The sequence below is a fragment of the Thermobia domestica genome, chromosome 11 (genome assembly GCF_964235325.1).
Source record: "Thermobia domestica chromosome 11, izTheDome1.hap1.1, whole genome shotgun sequence".
Classification (NCBI taxonomy): Eukaryota; Metazoa; Arthropoda; class Insecta; order Zygentoma; family Lepismatidae; genus Thermobia; species Thermobia domestica.
The window spans coordinates 25,229,078-25,241,162 of NC_137464.1; positions in this window are offsets into that span (position 1 = coordinate 25,229,078).

Consider the following 12,085-nt stretch of genomic DNA (forward strand, 5'->3'; position numbering starts at 1 on the left):
TGATAACGGTATCACATTCAAAATAATATTGTTTTTGCTTTACGAATATTTTTATTTGTTTTGAAGACATTACAGAAAACTAAAATTAGCGGTAGTTTAATTCCGCTGTAGTGAAGTCTCTTAAGTAATAATAATTCGGTCCCCCAAACATCACGCTGTTTAAAGTTATTCCCTGCTTAAAAAGGTTTGAATAATTCGCCAGGGCACCGTGGATAGTGAGTTGTTTATAAGATTTTGAACCTCTTTTATGGATTCACTACCTGGAGTGTGACCCTAATGCATTTTAAACGCAATATGCGATCTAGTTCATGGTGTTGATGTATAAATATTGCCTGTGTCGAATATGGAGACTTCACATATCGAATCTGATGTTCATCACAGAACTGTCTCCAGGTACCAGAAGAAAATTGCGAACTTAGTAGTTTATGTGGTTAGGATACGGGAAGTTGTGAAAACAGCATTGAAGAACACGAATGATATCTCTATGCCTAATCCGGAGGGGGTACAAGCTCAGAAGCCTAATACGAACGTCAATAACTGATAGGATATATCGGAATTCTTTGCGCTGGTAGTTTCCCCACCAGATCGAGACAATTTTTCATTTGGCATGCATCAATATGCCAACACCTTTCATACAGTGCTTTCTGAATTTACTTCGTGTGCATTCCAGGCAATCACGGATATGACGTACAAAATCTCTTCTGACCCTTCAAGTAAAATAGTGACCGGCTAAAAGCAAGATATTTCTTCACACCGAAATGCTCTTTATTGTATATATGTGTGAAGAAACCCTAGATCAGTGTTTCAGGGATGATCATCAGTTAACGGTTAGAAGCGTTGTCTTTGGCTAATAATAAATCTTCAACCTCCTTGTTCGAGCTTTCTCCCGTTTCCAATATTAACTAATTTTAATTTACTGCAATATCCATTGGAGAGGTTGTTTCTTTGCTAGAATTTCAGGAGGAAATAACTCTGGATCTTCGTTAAACATAGTTAATAATTTCTTGTGGAGATCTTTTCGATGACCTAGCGGAAGTTCTCCCGGACCCGGCTGCTTAAATCGTCTCCCGCACTAGAAACTACAACAACCTGCTCGTTTGGAGTGACATTGGTGAAACCTAATTCAGACGTCGTACATCTTTGGCCTGTATCTTCTGAACTTTCTATGATGTCAGTTGTTCCAGTGCTGATACCCATTTCCGTAGTTCAGCTTGACACGACAAGAGTATCTGGCCAGTATTACAGATAGGTTGATTTAATTGTACAGAATTTGTCACTCCTATGTGGCTTCCAATTAAGATGAGCCATTCCGATGTAAAGCTGTTTATTTACATTGTTGCTATTACGGTCACCTCCACAGAATTAAGTTTTGTCAACTGAACTGAAAGTTTTTTGATCAGTGTTTTATCCAGTCTTCGATTTCGTGGAGAGATCTGAAGGTCTTGAGAGGGAAACGTAACGTACATGCTATTTTGTATCAATATATTTAAAAAAAACAACTGTCATAGACATTTCATGTGAACAATTCGCGGAAACCCGAACTCTTCTGCTGGAGCAAGAAATCTAGTAGTTGTTTTCCATCATAGTCTTTAGCAACTCCGTTGTATTTTTGCACCAGTGGATAGTAAACGTCTCAACTGTGCTCTCTAACGTAAGAGCATCGACCGACATATATTATTTCTTGAAGCGAGATTCGAACCCAGAGTAGGAAGTTAGTTATTTGGACATGGTTCGATTATAAGGTGTTCGAAGCCCTAGTTAAACATCAAGAGACTAGAATTAATTTCTCTTGGTTAAAGAAAATAATTTCTCAAATCTCTTAAATCCTCCGAGCAAGAATCTCGCCGAACCGGATGTTAATTGTCCTCCAATCCGAGGAAAGTTACGTAGATAACGTAGTTTCAACGATATTTCATCCCTCGCGTGCGAGCGCGTATCATCTGCCTCAGGAACTAACTTCTTATTAAGAGAACAACCGGTCAAAGTTTTGGATGTTTCATGTTCCATAGGATTAAGACCTATTCAAACAGTTATATCACAATCTTTATTTTTGGATATTTTCAACAATTCTCGGATCACATCAGCATATTATATTGCATCACCGTCCAGATTTAAACTTTAAGTTGTTAGTATAGGTAGTAGTCGTTATAGTAGGTTTAACGGTAAAGTCTGTAAAGGAACATTTTTCACCCTGGAAGAGAATGTACATAATTAGTAGCAACTAATGTCGTCCACGAAACGATGAGACGAGAAATAAGATTTTTTTTCTTGTCTCAATTCCCGAAAAAGACTTGCTCGTTTTGTTTTCTAAAATTTTGTACTGTCCGCAGTAAAAAACCTGCAACATGAGCATGTATGTTTATTGTGAAACGACGAAGTCTTTTGCTCGAAAATAAGTGTGCAAGGAGGACGCCGAGCTTTCTCCTGGCATGATTCGTGCCACTTAGACGTTATGTTGATTCCTTGGGCTGTTGGGCGTAGTTTCACAATTAACTTACATGCTCATGTTGCAGTTTTTTTATTTATTTATTTTTTGCTGCGGGCTGTACAAAATTTATGCCCTGATCTTTTTTTCTTAATTTCATCTAGACGTTGTGAGAATCCTGCGTCACGAGAAGTCCATGAAAGGTGTGATATAACAACATTTAAACCATATTTATTATTGAAATAAATTGTGTAAGGATTTGTGCATCTTTAAACGTTAAGCGCTCTTCATTACGTTCGTACAAACTATCGATTTATATTTTTATGCTATGAACTATGGAACACTAAAAGTGTTTTGAGATCTAGGACTTGGGTGAACTAGTGTTGCCTACGGGACGAGAATCGTCATGTCTGTCGTCTAAAAAACGTCTAGTTGTCGAGACTATACTAGAAATTGGACAACACTTAAAAGCAATTCTCGTGTTTTCATCATGCAGTTAAGATACTTGCGGTTGAGCTGGCCATGTTTATGGGCACAATGGGCTTCAACCTCTTTTCCTTTCTCCAGCACGGCCCGATAGAACACAGTACTGGACCCTTTGATAACGAGCTTGGAAAATAGTACAATAAACGTTAATGTTGCAGAAATTACAAAACTCGATTTTATCCACAATTTGCATATACGTGAAGTATAATACAAAGCAATAATGACGCTAAGAGGAACACAAATCACAAGATTTTTGGATGAATAGTGTGTTAAAGTTTTTTTTTTTTTTTTTTTTAAGTAGTTTGTAAAGACCAAATAGTAAAATAATATATGTTATCAGAGGTTGAATATATTTAAACTTGAAACTAGAAAGTTGTACCTCTCAACTTCCGAGAATGGTATTTGTAAGGACACTAATCTCTGGAAATAATTCAAAACATTTGCACAACAAACAAATAACAAGGCAGAAAAAGTACAATAATAGATCAGTGCGGAGTTTTTTTAAAAGATGATTTTATAACTTTTAATCAAGATCCAACCAATGTGAGGGCTGTGAGGTTATGTAATCCAAACAATTTAGTAGAAACATTATTCCAAATATCACGATGACTGACGTAATTTGAAAAATCAGAAAAATTAAGGGGAGTACTACTTCTGGACCTGATAATTTCCCATATTCTGTAATTAAAGCCTGCAGAGCGAAGTGGCTACGAATTTATCTATCCATTTTCAATATTTCAGTAAAAACTGCCGTATTTCCATCGAAATGAAAACAAGTATATGTTCTGATATACAAATTAGATGATCACGAAAATAATAAATATGCGTCTATAAGTTTAATGTATTCTCGATTTTTTTTTTTTTTTGTATCAATTATACACGAATATCTATATTTTAATGTAAAAATTATTTCAACTGAAGCACAACATGGATTCTGCAAAGGCAGATTGATTTAACCAATCTAACTTATTTTACAGACCATATACCTAACAGTGAAGAGTAATTTACAGGTAGATGCTAAAGTGTATGTATATCGACATGCCAAAGGTACTTGACACCATTGTCCACACATTACTTCTGAATAAGTTACCAAACATTGAATTGTTGTTATCGAATATCAAGTGGTTTAAAGCTACTTCTCAAATAGAATTTTTACCAGTTGGCAACGTAACATCTACTGAAGGTTAAATACGGAAGGAAATGCCTCAAGGATCTCTATTGTAACCTCTTCTTTTCTCGATATTTATTAATGGTTAGCCTAAAAAAAATAAACATTCAAAAATATCACTGCATGCAGACGACATAAAACTGTTTAGAATAGTTACAATTGATATGATCATTATTTGCTACAAAAAGATTCAGATGCAATACGTAATTGTTAGCTCAAATGGAATCAATCGATTAACAAGTAAGCAAAGAAGTGCAACTCAAAGTTCTAGGTATTGTATGTGATGACAATTGTAAACTGATAGCCATATAAGTTATATGAAAAAAAAAATATACCGCCGTATGCAGAGTCGTTTTGACGTATGATTAGCGTCATACTAAAGGTTTGACTACTGTAGGAAACATATGTTAATCGAACTCTTTAGTATGGTACTAATCAGTCGTCAGAACAACTCTGCATGAGGCCCATTGATTCTATATTTCATCAATGGCTCGATTTTTAGAAAAAAGATAATTCATATTTATACTTGTAGAACGTTTGTTATACCTAAATGAGAATTTGGTTGTTATTTGGAATATTATCTACAAACACCACGTGCGTGGGTTTTCTCGGGGTTCTGTTTCCTCCAACTTTCTTCATTTCATTCATTTCTTATAATCACCGTCTCCTTTAGCCTAGCCGGCATAATCGTAGGACGTAATACTTAAAGATTTCATTTTCTAATACAATAACAGACAAAATAGAAGTGGTACAAAAATGCTTTGTTAGACTACTTAATTATAAAATGGAAAAGCATTATTATTCTAATAATTATGTTTATTCATTAAGCTATTAGGGAATCTAGACTCTATTTGAAAGAAGGAAATTCATTGATAAGTTGTTTATTCAAATGATATCAGGGATCGTCCACATATTACGTAACGCCGCAAAGGGGCTGAGGGTCGAGGTTAATCGGGTGGTTAAGAATATTGAGTTACCAACATAGTCACTTTCATTTTTATATGTATAGATAAATACGTGTTTTTTGTTGTTTTGGAAAATTGCGAATTATAGCCTATATACATTGAATCATACAGAATGAACTCGAAGATGCTCTAGACACCATCATGACTGGTGACGAACCCTGCGTTTATTAAAATACAATAAAATTCCGATTTCTGGCTATCACAACATTGGATTTACGGCACACGCTTTTCTGGAGTTAGTTGAAAGTGATCGTAACCACCGCTTGAAAATGCCCTCGTGTTCCCACTCGTATCGCTATTTCTGAGATTATTATCTAAAACCTTTGATTTCAATCATTATCACTCTTTTATTGTAAGTGTTTTTGAATGTAAAACAGACGAAATTTATTTTCGTGAAATAATTTCTGGGACGGAGCGATAAACGATTTGCAGATCAAAATAAGAAATTTAAAACCTAATTCACAGGATATTCATCTCGTACTAATTTTTTTGATTTTTGGATTTGAATATTTCTGAAGAAAATTTCATTCGCATTCTCGCACTGATTAAGGACAAGAATAATTCGAAAAGGGTAAACTGAAGTAAAAAGAAGATGCTCGAAAGCTTGTTACAAACGAATCTGTGGTCGACGAGGAAGAGAACTTTGCCTCGTCGGCACTGGCGAACTTCAAATGCACGAAGCATCCTGGATCCCTGAAAAAGAGGTCGAGGTCAGTTTGTTAGATCCTGTTTCACCTGCATCGTCGGGCAATATTTCTTCCTTGTAATCATTGGTGACCTAAAAGCATGGGCGGCGATTAGGGGGGAAAGAGGGGGCAGTTGCCCCCCCACTTTTTTTGAAGTGACGTCCTAATTTATATAATTTCATTTGGAAATGTAAACAGGGTGTCCATACAATTTGGAGAAAAGATCTCTGCCTTTTCCCTGACTTTCCATGACGAAAGTTGCAGATTTCCGTGACCCCTGAATAACTTTAAAATATCGAAAAAAGAAGGAAACCCCAGGCTCCATACTCCCCATAGTTGGCCTTGTTCTATTCCACTTCTATTTCTTTCTTTTTCAATTGTCTTTCCAAAGGAATGTAAATTTACCAATATGTGCATTAGGCCGTTATTAATTAGGCCAACATATTACACAAAATGTAAAGTTACAAACAAAAGTGTGCAGTATCCAAAGTACTTAAGATATGAAAAAAATACACATTATATACTTACACATTATAATACCAATTACATAGCATTATAATATTGCCTATAGTAATAAACAGTTCATACATGATTTTACTGATTATTTTAAAAAAACACATACACACATCATGTAACACATACTGCTGCTGGTGCAGTTGTTAAATGAAACCAATTTAGAAATTTGTTTTCATCATTCCTCGCATAGTTTTCTTCTCATTGATTTGAATATCCTTCTTGTTGTCTCCGCAGTTTAATTTTCTTCTCTTCTTCCTCCAGCTCCTTTACTTGTTGCTGAATCTTCCGTTTCTCTCTCCTCCACTCGTCTCCAGCATTTATTTCTCTTTTCTTTTCCAAATACATCTGATATTGTCTCATTGAACTTCTCACTGAATTTATCATACCTCTTGTAATTATTAATCCTGATTATCCACTTATTCTCATCACAGAATCATATATGATCGGTTGAGCCACCAGATATTCTTCTTGTAAGTTGTCAACAATGATAATTTTATTTATTGTGAAACCACTTTCAAAAAATGCGTTTCCGTGAAAGAAGATAAAACACATTTCATAACTGACCACGAGTCAACGAAGTTCTTCCCATTTCCTAAGACTAAGTAAAAAAAAAAAAAAAAAAAAACTCATCAAGTCCAATACGGTACTATCTCTATCATTGGCTATGAATTAATTCGAGTGTTCTTTAAATTCTTCAGTCTGAGCTTTCACTGTGAACTGGAGATACTATTTCTTCGCGTTCTCAGCCACTTGTCCAGATATCCTCTTGGCACCATGCAATTCTTCTAGAACACCGTCTACCCTTTTGAGCAAATATGCCAGGATGTAGTTAGATGTGTTTTTCGCAGAAAATTAGTTTCAACGACTATATCAGAGAACACTGACTCCCTAAATATCCTTATTGAGAACACCACATTTTGCATCCAGTAACAGTAAAAAATCAACATTTCATAAATTCAATAATTGAACAATGGACCTAAATCGATTTTCTCCTGACTTTCCCTGACCAATCTGGCATTTCCCTGACTTCACCTGATACATTTTTACTTCCCTGACCTTTCCCTGACTTTCACTTATTTTCCAGAATGTGCACACCCTGGTAAAGGTTTTGTATGTATTACTGTTTCATAGAAAAAATGCAGCCATATGATATTTGCCGTTGCGTGAGTATGTATTGGATATTTGTCTCCCCGTGGAGTTAAGAAAGCTACAGGAATTGCGTTTTAATTGGATTCAAAGCAATTAATATTGCAATTGCATATTTCCTTAGATGTCATAGCATATGCTTGCAGTACTTATTGTATTTTATTTTCTAAGACTAAAAATATTCATTTAATGGCATGTGTGGAATTAAAAGTATAAATTGTTAATTAATTCCCAGTTTGAATATAACTTGTGCAAAACCAGCGTCATTATTCATTACTATGATTAATATTATCCCTTCTATTTATTTGTTTTGCAAATTTATTAAATAATCTGATCACACAATTTTCCAGACAGAATTTTAAGATGTTCATGAGCAAGGAATCAAATCTCTTCTTACACTTTCGTTGTCTAAGAGTATAAAGGGCTAGTACCTACCTGTATTGCTCTTATGAATTTACTTAATAAAATAGAAATACGATATACGGCATTTTAAGTGAAAAAACATAGTATCCTATTAGTTATACAACCTTTCATCAAACAGTGTTAGAAACAATCAGGAAATCTAACATTGATATACAATTGTTCAGATCATGTCTTGCCCCCCCCACTTCTAACGTCCAACCGCCGCCACTGCCTAAAAGGATGGGTGCAATCTCATTGGGAAAATGACAGTATGGAGTTTTGAAGAATTAGGACTGGTAAAAACCTTATGGGGTTAAAATATTATTATGGTTCTACTATTTTCTAATACGTACTTTGATTTACTGGCGAAAAACACTGCAAATGTATTCAGAATACAAACATTTTGTAATAAAAAGTTCTACCCTTAAAAATATATTTTTTGGAATAACCTCCAAAATAAGCAAAATTGGTGAAAAAGCAAAGTCAAAAAGTGTTATGTAATGACGGGGGTAGGGTTTTCGGCTTTGCGTTACGAAGTGTGACAAGGGGGGAGGGAGAGGATAGAAATTGGTCAAAAATAGCGTTACGTAATATGTGGACGGCCCCTTAGACAATAAGTAATGTAGTGAATTTTGTAGGACGAGGAATAAATCGACATTGGTACCTCTAAACTCTTAGAGCCCTTTTAGATTAGGTCACTCGTTGCTCAACCGGTGGGCGGAGGACGTGGTGGGGCATTGAAGTATACAAAGTTTATTATACTAGGGCAACGTGCCACCACCAAGAAATCGGTGGACGAGCTGAGCCACTGCATGGACAACCATTGGTGGCACGGGATACACTTGAGCCATTGTTCTTAACGTAGCGTATTACACTAGGCAACGGTGGCGCCACCAATAGCAGGTTAAAGAATGGTTTGATCATCGGCGGCGCTCGTTCTGTGGCTCATCAGACCGCAATATATTGCCACTCTAGTGTTGGTTCTTTCTTTTGATTCGCGAGAAAATGGCGAGTGACATTGAAGGTGGTGGAAATGCAGTGAAGAAAACTAGAGAAGACAAAATGCAGGAATTAGGCAAACTGATAGACAATGAAGTGAACGCTTTGGATTTTATTTGTGCAATTAAAAAGTCTTGTAATTTGGGATGGTACAATCGAAGACTACAGCAACACACACATTAAATTAAATGCGTGGAAATCAATTATAGAGTTATTCATACCAAATTTTGAAGCAAGGACAAGCATGCTTTCACTCACTGAAGACATTTTCTCAGGAAAATATTCGTCATGTTTTGGTTGCGCCACTGGTGGACGATACGCGAGTGTGGTATCGCCACCAGTTGCACCATTGGTGGCGCAACCAGTGGCCTAATGTAATAGCGCCCTTAGGGTCTTATGCAGAGTCGTTTTGAAGTATGATTAGCGTCATGCTAAAGGCCTGACTACTGCAGGAAACATGTTACTCGAGCACTAATCACATGTCAGAACGACTCCGCATAAGGTCCTTAAATGAAAGATAGCTTATGAAAAAGAAGATTGTATGTATTAACTTTAAACGGAGCGATTTGAAAATCTTTATTATCGTTTATCTCTGGTACCGTATATTTAATAAATATGACAACAGACATACTATACTTTAGCTTTATGAACGCAAACAAGGAGTTTGGCTAATGCATTTTAAATGAAACTCAAATTATGTTGTTTTGAAAATTGTAATAGAGAAATTTTACTATTTTCATTTGAGTCTTGATTTGAAGATAATAGTGAATTTATCAAATTTGTATATTTTAACATTCTGACAATGGTCCTAACCTGCTCAGCTGACATTTGTATTATAATTCATTACTATTTTACTTTTTTACCTACTGTACCGGCTAATGCATTAATTTTTGCCCCGTTGCTGTTAGCAACACTTAAAATAAACGATTATTATTATTATCTCAAGTTCTTAAGCCATTTATCATTGGTTCTTTAAGCCTAAACAGTAAATAAATAAATGTTGAGTATACTGCTAATCATATGTTTCTCGGTTGGCAGTATTGGGTGGGATTCATTATCTTCTGCTTTTTACTTCCGCCACAATGCACTTAAATCAGTTATGCCAACTCAAAGGAAATTTTTCCATGTCGAGGAAAAACCACAACATTTTGCTTACGTACGGGAATGGAATTAAACCTAAAATTTAAAAAATGTGAAATAAATTACTGCAAGAAAACATTCCGTAGCAAGAAAACATTATGTCAAACAAATTCGGTTTGCGATAATCTATATGGGACTTATAATGAGATTTGCGATGTTTGCCTTGTGTTGCTGTACGCAGAAATTGCGAAGCCTCGTACGGAATGATCCCCACTTGCTAGAATTATTCTGTCGAAGTTATGCGATACCATCAAGAACTTTTAAGAAAGATTAAAAGCGTTGAAGTGCGAAATTGAATATAATTTTTACATTTTGGTGAATTTTTTCTTGGCCCTGAATGCGAGACTACTTTTAAAAATTCTACTTATCAGGTAAGAAAAAATACGAAAAGTTTTGCAAGTAGAATGCAAAAAATATTTGCTTTTGATTCGTTTTTTTTTTTTTTTAAGAAATAAAATTGCTAGATCCCAAAGTTGCTTTAAGATCGAACGGCAGAGAAATTCATTAGTCATCTGAATAGTTTACGTGATCATTTAAGTGTCTTAGTAAATGTTAATGAAGTATTATTAAGTGGAGGCTAATGTCTTCCTTTAAAAAAATGAAAAACAAGTAGATACATTTTCTGCTATAGAGATTGATTAGTTATGATCGTAGATTTCCAACATTAAGGACTTAAATGGTGATTTCAAATTTTCAGATTTAAGTAAGCTCGGTAAACTCATGTTATGCCTTCCATATTTTAAAGCGAAAGCTGAAAAGATACTTTCAGTTTTAAATAAAATAATAATAAAAGAAACAAAATTAGTAATGGCTCGCTAAGTGTAGTTTGTGTGGTTAGATCCCCATTTGAAGTACAACACAAATCTTTACTGCTAATTTTGTGTTGCGAGACCTAGATCTTCACAACAAACAAAATGTATACAAATTGTAAGTTATGGCAGAAAAGAGTGTAAATATCAGAGAATTTCTGTTTGGTAAGTAATTCTTTTCATTATGTAAGATACGATAACAAAATTAAAATCATAATTTCGTTTGTATTATAGTTAAATATACGTGTAATTAATATTTGTGCTTCAGGTTTATTTTATGAATGTACAGCAAAACTTCTTGCAATGACGTAATTAACGGGCCTCCAAACCTACCAATGCGGGAGGCCCTAGCAAAAGAGGGCTCACTTAAGTTTCAAAGATTAACTTTATGACATCACGATGTTAACGTCCACTTTTCAAGTTTCATATTATTTCACATTTTCCCTCAATTGTTTTATATTTTTCAATCCTATTCAAGTCTGCCTAAAAAACAAACATTTAATTTATCGTAATCACTCTGTATAGAGACTGAAATAATAGATAGAAATGATCTGACAATCGTTCTATATAAAAGTAGTAGTCCTGAGTGACTGTTAAACGCTCAGGCCGAACCGTTTAAGCTAGAAACTTGAAATCTTTACAGTGTATAGGATTTGTAACCTAAAGTACCACTTAGGAAGGGTTTTTGGAAATTCAACGAGAAAGGACAAACTAGGGACGCCAATTATTATATTAATGTGCCGATATCTCGGAATCTCTGAAAGTTAGAGACATGAAATTTTATATGTAAAATTCTCATTTTAAAATAATCAGGCAAGCGTTTCTTCGTTTAGCGATAGCTTTACCTAAAAGGAAAGAAAAGGAGTGAGAAGGAAAATGGAGTAGAGATTACAATTGTTATTATAAGATGCCCATGTCTCGAAAGTTCTCAAGATTAGAGACATGAAATTTGGTACAATGAACTTCTCGTTTAAGGGGTTTTCGACACTTGATCTAACAGGGAAGATAGTAGGGTTGGCACGAAATAAAGGATGAGATTAACATTATTTTAATAAAATGTTTAGATGTCTCAATCCCTTGATGTTTGAAATATGAAATTTGGTGTTTGGACCTGTCATCTAAAAATAACTAAACGTGTGTTTCAGCGTTTTTAGATTTTTTGTTCTAAAATTGGAAGAAAATGGAAGATGCCCATATGAGACGTCCTAATTTCATGCAGGACTCCAACTTCAGACGAATTCTATATAAAAGGTTCAGAATGAAAAACGCGAAATATTGCCCACAACATTAGTGGGTTTTGCAGGGTGATTAAGAGGGCTGGAGTCTTTTACTTTTGTTGGTAG